This window comes from Medicago sativa, chromosome 5, assembly GCF_051527215.1.
Source record: "Medicago sativa cultivar Bolivia chromosome 5, Bolivia_mono, whole genome shotgun sequence".
In the NCBI taxonomy this organism is placed as follows: domain Eukaryota; kingdom Viridiplantae; phylum Streptophyta; class Magnoliopsida; order Fabales; family Fabaceae; genus Medicago; species Medicago sativa.
The window spans coordinates 59234835-59248468 of record NC_140753.1 but is presented as its reverse complement, the minus strand read 5'-3'; the positions used below and the strand labels follow the sequence as shown (position 1 = coordinate 59248468).

At 28.5% G+C, this 13634-nt stretch overlaps 1 long non-coding RNA gene across 1 annotated transcript; it reads right to left on the bottom strand.

Annotated features, from left to right (window-relative positions):
- LOC146923565 (uncharacterized) lies at positions 1-5899 on the bottom strand. Its single transcript, XR_015010916.1, has 2 exons — positions 5487-5899; positions 1-283 (listed from the first exon to the last, which is right to left on the bottom strand). It is a non-coding gene; the product is annotated as an uncharacterized LOC146923565 (long non-coding RNA).
- Between the last annotated feature and the right edge of the window lie 7735 nt (positions 5900-13634).

Genomic DNA, 13634 nt, shown 5'->3' with positions numbered 1-13634 from the left:
TTGAAATGGAATGGGAGATTGATTACTTAATTTCACTAAAACAATACACTTAATAGTGTTTCACAAACCAAAACAGAACACAACTACATTTTGTGAAACACAGGAGAAAAGAACTGATTTTGCCTTTGCTTTCCGAGTTTTTCTCTCCTTGTGATATTTTAACTGAGACATGGTAGGATTATTCTGCAGCGGAGGAACTTCATAATCCTCTTCAACGGCCTCCCAAACATCCAAAGCCTCCAGGTAAGACTCCATTCTTACTGCCCAAAGGTCATAGCCCTCCCTAATAAACACATTGGTCAAATATGCAGTAAGAGAATAGATCTATTGCCACCGAGTGTAAGTCAACAGATTTATGTCAAATTTGAACCGTTATATGAAAAAGATTTTGTGATTCAAAACATTCATGCGAAAAATTCAAAATGTGTATCGTGTACATTTGTTTTGGTATGATGATTTGCCTTCTTCCATAAACATTCATTTGCCACCAAGCAAACAAGACCATTGTTAAGGGGAAAAAATCCAATAAGTTTGAATGTGTTAGAGCTCTTGTGGAACTCATATTACTCACTCTTCATGCATATACAAATTTTAACTTTTTTTTTTCTTTTTTACAAATTAAAAATAATATGTTTTTCAATAATAGTTTGAACAATATATCTGGAGAGGAAAACACCGAAATCGGATTTCAAATCTACTATTCAATCTAAGATTAATTGAACTTCTTAGGTTGTCCATACAAAATCTGCATATAAAGAAGGTGGTTTATCTCACCTCTTTTGAATATCATTAATCTCTATTACTTTTGTATTTTTAACATCTTTGCTTTATGTTTTTGATATCCTTTCAAGAAAATAAATCTAGCTTAATAGGTGATGGTTTATCTTACAAATATGATAAAATTTACATAGTCTCTGTTCATCTTCATTCAAAGTATGGTGAGAATGACTAAATGTGACATTGAAGGATTTGGAAGGCTTGACTCGTCAAAAAAGACACTGTCAAGTTAATCAGAGTAATGAATTTTAAGATGAGTATTCATTATTGGCATGTTTATGACACAAGTTTAAATTATTTCTTTTACTTATGTGTGTTTCTATTTTTCATAGATGATATAGGATTGTTTGATATGAACTTGATTTAAAGGTGGACGCTATTACTTAGAGTAAATTTTCATAAAATATTATTATTTTTCTCTATTAATATAAACTCTGTTTGGTTTGGCGTTTAATAGATGATATATGATTATTTTTTCGCTATTAAAGGTGGACATTGTTAATATAAACTCTGTTTGGCGTTTTGACGCCCCAACGTGACATTGACTTTCCAAACGTGATTTTCCAATTTCCTTTGATGTTTGGACAACAACAAACTTGAGTCTCTTAATCGCGATTTTTCCCCCAACTTCACATTTTCTAAAAGCTAGAAATTAGCAGGGTCGTTCCTAAAGTTTTACGGGCCTTAGGCATAATATGAAAAAAGGGTTCACTTACGTAATACTCCCTCCGTTCCCTTATAATTGTCACTTTTGCATAAAATTTTTGTTTCTAAATAACTGTCATTTTCAAAGTTCAAAGTATCATTAAATGTGGTTTTACCTATATTACCCCTATATATTTATTGCAGAGAGAGAAATGTATGAAATGTAGTATTAAATGATTAAGGTTATTGTAGGAAAAAGATAAATTGTTGTATCAAAAGTAGTAAAAGTATTTGTTGTCTTGGTTTGTGTAAAAAGTCAAAATGTGACAATTAAAAAGGAACAGAGGGAGTACATCATAATTTTTTTAAGCACATTGTTGTGATTTTATCAGGTCTTTTTTTCGTTTTTTCCCGCATTTTACTGCCAAAAAAGAAAAAAAAAACAAAAAAAAAGATGAGTGGGCCACATGATCCTAAATTCGTCTCACATGATTTAGCATAATGATATAATTTAATTTTTTGGGATCTTTGAAAGACAACATTAAGATTAATTTCTCTAGTAGGCTTATTTTCAACTAAAATATACTTGTTTTGTTATAAAATTCTCAATTTCTAGGATAATAAATATGATAAATATATTTAATATTAGTGAGGCACATTATTAGATACAAAGGGCCCAAAAAAATATCAAAAATTTATTTGATAATAATTTTTTTGGCACATTTTTAAGAAAAACTAAAAAATTTATAGGGAGGTTGTATATACAGTTAAAACTCTATAAATTAATAATGTCAGGACCGGAGAAATTTATTAATTTAGAGAGTTATTAATTCATCGATAAATTAATAATTATTAATTTAAAGAGTTTTTAAGTAATTATATTGTACATACCAAACAAAAAGGCAAATTAGTATATGCCTCTTAGAATTACGTTCCAGCGAACCTTGGGATTCAACGTAAATTAGTAACTACTGTGTTCATATGCATTGGAAATCAATAATGACTTTTGAAGTACAGTAAATGTAAACAAGATGAACAAATGTGTTCAATGTATTCTTAATATATTTTTTTCAGTTTCTATGAATTATTAATTTATGATTTTCTTGGGACCGAAAATTATAAAGGGATCCCCCGAAAAATTATTATCTTATTATTTTATCGAGTTTTTCAATTTTTTACATTGGCCCAAGTCGGGACCGGACAAATTTATTATTTTAGAGAGTTTATTAATTTACCGAGTATTAAATTAAAGAGTTTCTACTGTAGAAATCTTTGTATATATGGGGGTATATATAGCAAATTGAAACAAAAAGACCATAAACACGAACAGGCTTCAGTACAGTCTGTCAACATGTTTGAGTCTTTCAGTAAACTTTGCTATACACACCCCCCAAAAACCAAATATTTCTATATACACCCCCTTTCGTAAAAAAAATTTAGGGCCTCTACCAGCAAGGGCCCTAGGCCGTCGCACCCCCGGCCTATGCCTAGGCCGGCCCTGGAAATTAGAGCTTATGCGGCAACTTAAAGCACTTTGGAAATTTGATTTTTTCCAATTGTATTTTTTCCTTTGATGCTTATGCAGCAACAACAAATGTATTTTTTCCAATTACCCATGATTTCTTTACCATTTTCACTAATTGCCCATATGGGCTTTTTTCTCGGTTTTCATTTTCCATTTTTTTTCTCGACCTTGTTTCAGGCAACAATAAACTTATAACACTCTCTTTCTCTAGGTTGGAGAAGAAGTTGGAATTGAGCTTTTTTTTGGTCAACTAGAAAGACACTTGAATATTTTGCCAAAACACCCGCCATTGATGGAATAATGAAGAATAAAGTTTTACCCACTTTGCAAGCTAATTTACTTTCATTAAAAGGGCAACTTAATCTTGATGTTATTTTTTGTGTTAATTTATTATTTTATGTTAAATGTTGGTTTACATTTAATTTTCCATAAAAAAGGCTTCAATTTCTTCATGGGTATCATGCATAGTTCATTTATACTTTTAACTATACTTTCTATTGAAATTCAGATAAAACTCTATGATGAAAGTTTCTCTAAATGTATACGAGAAAACCTTGATTTTGCGCAATTTTTGTTAAGAATCACTTATTTTATATGTTATAGATCATTAATTGGCTAATTACTAGAATATTTGAACAACATATCACATACGGATAGATTTTTGGATTTTTGTTTAGCAATAAAAGAAAGTATATGAATCAAACAAATTTGACCAAAAATAAGCATGCTTGATTTGATGTTATTATTTGTGTTAATTTATTATTTTATGTTTAATGTTAGTTTACATTTAATTTCCCATAAAATTTATTAATAATCTAATGCTTGATCAAAAAATTACCAAGGGGTGGACGTTAAAGATTGGGGATAAACATTCTTTTATGGTAAGATTTCTAGAAATGAGTTTATATAATTTATAAAGTATGACTGTTTTTTACTTATGTTATAAAATATTGGGATAATAGGTCTTTACCCCCTGTAATATAAGTCATTTCCGGTTTCCCCCAGTAATTTTTTTTTTGATTTACCATCCTGTAAAAACAAATTGTTTTGATTTCCCCCTAATAGGCCAAACAAAAACCGATTTTAATTTTTTTTCAAGAAATTTTCATTTTTGTTTGGCCTATTAGGGGGGTAAATCAAAACAAATTTTTTTTACAAGGGGGTAAATCAAAAAAAAAAATTACAGGGGGAAAATCGGAAATGACCTATATTTTAGGGGGGTAAAGACCTATTAACCCTAAAATATTTTTGTTTACAAATTTTATAATTTTTTAAGTAATGTTAAAAAATTCTACAGCTCTCAAGTCTTGATGTTTCCACATCCATGACGAAAAGAGATATTATTAATTATTAAAAATCAAAATTTGGTGGTAACTTTATTAAGTTTGCAAATTGATTTCGATAAAGTATAACTATTACTATTGTGAACCATGTTTATTATCAAGATTCTCTAATTCTCTAATAAATGATGAATGTTATGATTAATTCAATTGATTTTACATTTCGAGGTCTAAGTGAAAATTTGATATTATTCTTCAACAAACTAATTTTGTTGAAGACAACGGAAAACATGATTTTCATTTTTTAACTTTTGTCATTTGTTGTATATATCTAAGAGTGAGTTGTTTACCTCATTAATCATATTAATTTATGTTTTTGTTGGTGAAAGATTATGACTATGGTTATTATCTGAGTACCAAACTCTCATTCACATCGAGTAGATATACTCAAACTCTCATCGGTTAAATATGTTTAGCCACTTTTCTGTAAACACATGTAGGAAAAATGTTGACAAGTTGTCAGTAGAACATTGTTTAAGGAATAAAATAGATGTAACTTTTGCATAGATAATGATGTTATTATTAATTTGCAAAGTATTGATTTGTATTTTTAAAACAAAATTTTATTAGGAATACACATTTTTATATATAATAAGACTATATATTTGAAAGAACTTTTTGGAGGGATTGAAATCCTTTGAAAGAAGAAAAAAGTCAAGCTTCATATTGTGAACCAACATTATGTGACAGTTGCCATTAAAATCAAAACAAGAGCAAATTTTGATATCATGGATCAATGACTTTTGTCCAAATACAAAGAAGTGCACGAGAGAATTGTGTAGAGGATTTTAAGGGTAATGTTGTAGAATTGTGTAGAGGATTTTAAGGGTAATGATGTCAGATTCTTCTCAAACGGGTGGTGGTATCGGTGATTCTTTGAGCAAGCAACAAAACTAACCAAATACTACTTGAGTGATGTATTGTACCTGCTATACAATGTAATATACTTTTTAAAAGGGCATGCTTAATTTTATGTTAATTTATTATTGAGTTTTTCTACCATATGTACATGTTAAGAAGTTTTTTTTTTTTTTAGACAAAACATATAAATGCATCTCTCAAGATATATCGAACTCTAATGTAATATGGAATCTAAGAGTATATGAAATTCAGGTAAGTAAGAAACCAACAACACCAATATATGTTTCAATGAAATTGGTGATTGACCTAACCAGTTTGACCAAGGAAACGGTACCTACGTCCTCGCATGTTGTCTCTGGCAGTTGCGATTTGAACAAGTCAGTAAGATTCCTCACTTAAGGTAAACCGATCATGATCCTCTAGCTGATGGACTAAATCCAGTGCAACTTGATCACGAACAACTAAGCGGTTCTCCTAGTTAAAGACGATGGTACCCTCCAAATGATCCATCCAAAAGCCACCCAAAGAGAGAGCTTTGCACTTGGAAATGTTATCGAGAACAACATTAGAATCTGAATCAACAATATCGATTAAATCTTTATCATTCATCCGTTGAATCAGATTAAACAGGTGATCATATGCCATTGTTTTGTGATCGTCGTGGAAACCTTTTTTGATACACCTCTTGCTAGGATCTTTGTCTACGAAGCTCAAAAAAAGTACGGCCTTTTCTTCTGAACTCACGGTTGCTGACGGGATTCCATAGGCATTGAGCCTCGCCAAGGTAGGCTGGGTGAGTGCTGCCATGGATGTAGCAGCTGGAGAGTAAATATAGCACCGAATTTGGGGCTTCTCCACATGTTAAGAAGTTCAAAATAGTAAACTTTTTAATATTAAATAATTGTTGTTTTTCAATAAAAACTCATACTATTAGTTGATTTAACATGTATAATATTACACAAGCAAGATAAACACTTTGTTATTTAATTTCTAATATTGGTTTACATTTACTTTTCTTTAGAAAAAATTCTTTAATTTCTTTAGGTCCGTTTATGCTTTTAACTTTACTATGAAAGTTTCTCTAAATTCACTCAAGAAAACCTTATTATGGACAAAAATTTAAGAGTCGATCATTTATATGTTATAGATCAATAATTGACTCATTACTAGAATATTTAAATAGTATATCACATATGGAGAGATTTTTGGATTTTTGTCTAGCAATAAAAGTAAGCATATGAATGAAACAAATTTGATGTTTTTTTTAAAAAGAAGTTAATTTGATGTTTTTTGTGTTAATTTAATATTTTACGTCTAATTTGGTTTATATATAATTTTTTCGTAGAATTCATTGATAATTTGATGCTTGATAAAGAATTGTCTGAGGAGTGGAGTTTGGAGATTGGGGTAAACATTCTCTTGTGGTAAGATTTTTAGAAATCTAATTTTATTTAATTTCAATTTTTTTTAACTTATCTTATAATAAATTATTTATATACAAATTTTGTAATTTGATAAGTAATGCAATTTTTTTTACAGCCTTCAAGTCTTGATGATTGAACATTCATGTTTGTATATCGGTTATGAAAAGGTATAACTATAAAGCTACTATTACATAATAGATGATGATTTTTATGATCCATTGGATTGATTTTGAATGTTGAGGTCTAAGTGAAAATTTGATATTAATATATGTTTTGTTGATGATTTATTGTGTTTTTTGTTTGAGTAGTTTAACTTTTTACCAAACTCTCATTAACATATACTAGTTATACTCAACTTTCAAATACATGAGAACAATGTAGATGTAGAGGATCTTAAGGTTATCTGAGAAAGCATCACAACTACCTGAATACTATTTGAGTGATGTATCCCTTGAGTAGTTTGCCAAAACACAAGCTGATGATGCTATAATCAAGAAAAAAGTTGTGCCAGGTATACAAGGTAATTTACTTTAATTAAAAGGCATTCTTAATTTTGTGTTAATTTATTATTGAGTTTTTCTATCATGTGTAAATTTGTATATGTTAATAAGTTCAAAATAGTAAACTTTTTAATATTAAATAATTGTTGTTTTTCAATAAAAAGTTATACTTTTAGTTGATTTAACATGTTAGCTAAACACTTTATTATTTTATTTCTAATATTGGTTTCATTTACTTGACCATAGGAAAAAGTCTTCAATTTCTTTAGGTTTGTTCTTACTTTTAACTTTACTATAAAAGTTTCACTAAATTCACTCATGAAAACCATGATTCTTAGGGAAAGAAAAGTAAGGGTCATTATTTAAACGTTAAAGATCATTTGTTGACTCATTACTAGAAAATTTGTATAATATATCATAGATGGAAAGATTTTTAAATTTTTGTCTAACAATAAAAGTAAGCATATGATGAATCAACAAATTTGACATAAAAAATAAGTATGGTTAATTTAATTATTTTTTAAGGTTAATTTGATGTTTTTGTGTTACTTTTATTAATTTATGTCTAATGTTGGTTAATATTGAATTTTTCATAGAATTCATTGATAACTTGATGGTCGATAAAAAATTGGCTGAATAATGGAGTTTAAAGATTGGGGCTAAACATGTAAGATTCCTAGAAATTTGAGTTTATAAAATTTTTAAATTATTTCTATTTTTAGCTTATCTTATAAAATATTTATTTACAAATTTTATAATTTGATAAACAATGCAAAATTTTCTACAGCCTTCAACTGTTGATGCTTCAACATTCATAAGGAAGGATGACATTTTCTTAATTGTGAAAAGTCAAAACTTGAGGGGAGTTTTATCGAATTTGGAGATCGGTTATGAAAAGGTACAATCATTAGATTGATTTTGAATGTTTACGTCTAAATGGAATTTGATATTAATACATGTTTTTGTGGTTTTTGTTTGATTTTTACCAAACTATCATTAACATCATGTCACAAAAAGCTAAAACTATCAATGGTTAACACTTTTTTAGAGGGATTGAAATCCCTTGGAAGAAGCTTGCATTGAAGGTTCCTATTATCAATGACCACTATGTGACAATTCCTGGAGGAAAGTTGTTCAAACTAAGTGGCACATGTATTGTGAGGATTATATCCAAGTATAATGATGCATCCAAAAATAAGGATGCCACTGATTCTGATTCTAATCTAGTTGATTTTCCAACTAATAGAGTAGTACTTGAGGCTTCAGGAGTTATCCACAAAGGTAGACCGGATGCATCACTTGTTATGTAAGTATGAATTTAATTTGTTTAATATAATTTTATATCTCCTAATAAATTCTAATTTTTTATGACTTTATTTTCTATCAAAATGTAGAAAACAAAGCTCCTTGGCACTCGATGGAGATTGGAGGTTCAAACCTTCATGAGGGTGGAGTTTGTAAGTATGAGTATTTTAATTTGATAAGCAATACAAAATTTTCTACAATTTTCATGAGGGCGGAGGAGAATTTCTTAATGGTGAAAAGTCAAAATTTGAGGGGAGTTGTATGAAATTTGGAAATCGGTAATGAAAAGGTATAGATAAAAAAACAAGTGAGATATCAAATAAATAATCAATATGTTTCTCATCTAATTTCAAAATGGTTAGTTATGTAATTTACAATTTTTCAATAAAAAAACTATAACACGACGAAGTTTTATCAAATGTTAAAAAAGAATTAGTTATTTGATAGATGAAATAGATACATAATACATAAATATAATAGAGGTTAAAATTTACAACCACTTTATATTTGTAACATATATATGATTTATTCTCGTATGACATGCATGAATCAAAGAGTCATTTTTAATAAATGAGAAATTTCAATAAAAAAACTAGAACACTACGAAGTTTTATCAACTGTTAAAAAAGAATTAGTTATTTGATAGATGAAATAGATACATAATACATAAATGTAATAGAGGTTAAAATTTACAACCACTCTATATTTGTAACATATATACGATTTATTCTCGTATGACATGCATGAATCAAAGAGTCGTTTTTAAAACATGAGAAATTTCAATAAAATAAACTAGAACACTACGAAGTTTTATCAAATGTTAAAAAAGAATTAGTTATTTGATAGATGAAATAGATACATAATACATAAATGTAATAGAGGTTAAAATTTACAACCACTTTATATTTGTAACATATATACGATTTATTCTCGTATGACATGCATGAATCAAAAAGTCATTTTTAATACATGAGAAATGAGAGAGATATGTACTATATGCAAGATATATTGGTTGTTTTTGCATGTAGTTGGTGTTGTAATTTGTGATTTAAAAACATCACTCTAATATTCATGTGTTAATACATGAATAAAGAGCGATATATGCATTATTTGCAAGATATATTGGTGATTATGCATGTAGATGTTGGTGTAGTCTGAAATCCATGACTCTAAGAGTAATATTTAATTCACGAGAATGAGATAATATCAATAGTGTGTGATTTACCTAATATTTAATATTAATTTTTTAATTTGAAATGAATAGTATATTAATTAAATTTTAATCATTCCTTTAATTAAAAATATCATGCATTTGTCAAAGTTTTTAAGTTTCTAAAATAACTCTTTGTTAATCGATTCACGAAAATTGTGAATTAATTCATACCAGCAAAAATATTAGATTTAGTTGTTTATTGCAATGGAATGTGTTCAATTTTAATAAAAATAGTTGGTAGTGTTATTTTGTGTTGTTTGTTGTGATATTTTTGTAGATTTACTTGTATGTTGCAAAGTGAGATTTATGCGTATATTGCAAAGTGACGTGATTTTTTAATTTTTACTAGTTGGACATATAACCATATGAATGATATTATACATTAATAAATTTTCTTTTTATATTTTTGTTTTTATAAATCTATGATTTTAATTTTTCACCAAGACTTTGGTACCATATTTCTTTTTTCAAAACACTACCATTATGCACAAGTGATTTTTTTAAATACTATGATTAAAAAGGACACTATTATTTTAGTTCGTTCAAGACACCTCAATTCTCATGACTGGCCCTCTGTTCATGTTCTAGACTAAGACACTGTTTACCAGATGACACAATAAGATCTTAAACTCAGTGACATAACAATTCCCAAAAAACAAACATGAAATTAAAATGTATCATCAAAATTAAACCAAGACAATTCATAATTAAAATTTATACAAATATGAAGAAGTCGAGAAGCATAAAGTACTCGATGAATGAGAGGTTTGGAATGATTTGAAGAGAGTAAAATTCTTCCATGTATGTGATGATTTGGATTTTGAAAATTTTACATCTTTTTGTCAAAACAACTATTATGGGTTATACATATGGTATCATGAGTCAATCCATGTTGAAAATTTTGAAGACAACAAAGCAAAATAGTGCATAGTTCAATTCTTACACAACATGCATTGACTAATCCTATCACATTTCAAAACATGAATTGTCAAATTTCAACACATGGGTTGATTCATGGTGCATTACCCATGTTTTGATACTATGAATCCAAAAATTGCTACGTTGCTTGTATTATTTAAAAGAAAAAATTATTCGTGTTTTGCACTAAGGGGCTGTTTGTTTTATGGATATAAAAAATTACTTAGGATTAGGATTCTCAGGAAAATAATAATGAAAAAATTATTCCAAGGAATTTTAAAAAAAAAAAGATTGGTTGACAATTAAAACTCATGGGAATAATTTTAAATTATTTGAAATCACAAAAAACCCACAGATTGTGGGGTTATGGCAATGGTAATATGCAATTTTCCCAAGTCAGTTGCCTTGTAACAACCAGGAATCAATTGTTCTCATCTTCCATACTTGGGTATAAGAAATCCATAAACATGGTGAAATAACTTCCAAGAATAATTAATTGCTGGGAATAATTTTTCAATCCTTTCTACTGAATATATATAGGAATAAATATTTCAAATATTACATACCTGGGAATTCACTTTGTAACCGCAAAACAAACACATGCTAAGAATTTCATGTCCTAAATTTTGGGTTGTTACACATGATAAGATCCAGCTATAAAATGGAAGAATTGAAAGTTGGTTTCAGAATAGTAAAGGTCTATCATTGGACCATTTTTCTGAAGACATTTTAGACATACTTTGAATGATAATATGAAGATTTTTTTTGGATACATTTTTACATTTAAAAGGGTTACCTTTGAGTAGTTTCTTTTTTGAGCTACTATGTGTCTATGTCCACCAAACTTAATAGCAGAAAAATTTCATTTAGAGTCAGTTCAATTTCGTTAAATGTTCTTGTTTACCAAATGTAAAATGTTTTCTTGCTAAAAACTTTTTGATTCAATTAATATAGGATGCTCAAGTGGTAATCACGTCCTCAATTTGAACATATCTGACGAGAAACCATTATGACACTTCTTTCCAAATAACATATGATATGGTACTATATTTCAACCTCCTGTCTCCTTTGTTACTTTTAGAAGACACAATATATTTGATCATTTCACTTCACAAGTCATGCCTGAGTTTGAACCATTAAGGAATATCATATAATTTGTTAACACTTATTATATACATCAATGAAAACCAACCGATGAAGAAATTAATTCTTTGTTGTACCGTCATAATAATTTAGTCGATATGCTAGGATCACATGTATGACTAGTCTAAGAGAGGTGGGATAGTTGGGGACCCCATAATCCTTCCACTCCTCCACTTTCCACTCTTCTCGTAATCCTCAACTCTCCACTACTATGACCGGTTATATAAACAATAGGTTACATGATTATGGAGATCATTGACTTCTTCATCCCCAATTCACTATTATGAGAGAACTATACAGCTATGGTTTTCTAAACCACTATATTTTTTCTCTATTATTAAACATATTGATAGTAAATAAATGAATATATTTAATTGTATTTAGTACAACTATGAAAAATTTATTACCTCAAAAAAAAAATTGTGACAAATTTATTATCCATTAATGTTGAATTGTCATTTTTGTCATTTTTAGAGAATTCACAATTACCATAATAAAAAATAACATTCATTAATATTAAAAAATTGTAGCAATACTAATTTTAATTGAAATTACAATATTTATTTTTCAAATTATTTTTATGAAAACCATAAAGACTTTTTGAATCGAGAAATAATTTATTATAAAAATTCATATCCAAACACAAGACATACCTAAATAAGAGAAAAATGGACAAACCCTCTGCCACAAGTTTTGCTAGAGTTTAGGCTACTGTCTAAATCGTTGGAGTTCCACATGTTATCACAAATCAAAGGTTGAAGGAAACCGCATGATCATTCAACCACTTCCTTTGTCCCACGTGTCAAAGATAGCCACCACCCTCCATCAACACAAATTTTAGAAATACCATATCTTAAATTTTTAGTAAATTAATTTTGAACCCAATATTGTTCCAAATTTTTCAGTTTGACTCTGTACTTCTCTTATTGGTAATTATGCCTCTAAACATCCCATATTTTTAATTATTCCCAAATACTTTTTAAAATTGCTAATTTACCATTCTAATTTCTAGTTGTATGACGCTTATTCTCATTTTGACTTTGAAAAAATTCTTTAAGAAAACAACATTTACATGAGAAAGAAATAGAAGTGAGAAGACAAATTCAACGGCTACAAGAAACTCTAAACACACAACTAGCCCTATTGGAAGCCAACAAATCCAATAAGAAAAGACTATTACTTTTTCCACCTTACTCTTTACTCGCGCTTCCTATTTTTTTCTTTTCAAAAATGCCCTTGAGGTTTTCGGATTTTAAAATCCGAAATCATTTTTCACTAATTTGGATTTTATAATCTGAAATAAACTTATGTATAATCAACAGTCATAATCTCTCTCATTTCAGTAGTTTTGAATTTTGCTTTTATAAACAACCAAAAAACAAAGTAAAAAAATGTTAAAAACCTATCAAATAAAATCATAAAAATACCACCAAAAGTTTCTAAAAATCAAATAAAACTAATGCAAATTTTTTCGGATTTTTCTGAGAAAATGAAAAGTAAAAAAAAATGAAAAATGGGTCTAGATGATGGAATTTTTTCTTGATTTTTTGGGGAAGTTTCGGAGTGATCCGATCAAGTAGCCCGAAAAGTTGATTTTTGACTAAAGAACAACTAACAATGACCCAAACAAATGGATGAGGGTTAGGAAGATTAATATTGTCCTTAAAATGACTATCCATGTTACAAACATGTTCAAAATTTATGTTGATACAGCTTAGATTATATAACATGAACTGTTTTTCCCTTGAAAAAGGGTGTTTCGGGAGCAGGTGTTCGGATTCTATAATCCGAAAAAATCAAGGAGCGCGCTCTATTTTTTAAGGTTTTCGGATTATAAAATTCGAATTTATGAAAAACCCATTTTTTCCACTCTATAAAAAAGGAAAAACTCAGTTCGGATTTTAAAATCCAAAAATTACAGAGGCATTTTTGAAAAAAACATAGGGAGTGAGAAAATGACATAAGGTGGAAAAAATAATAGTC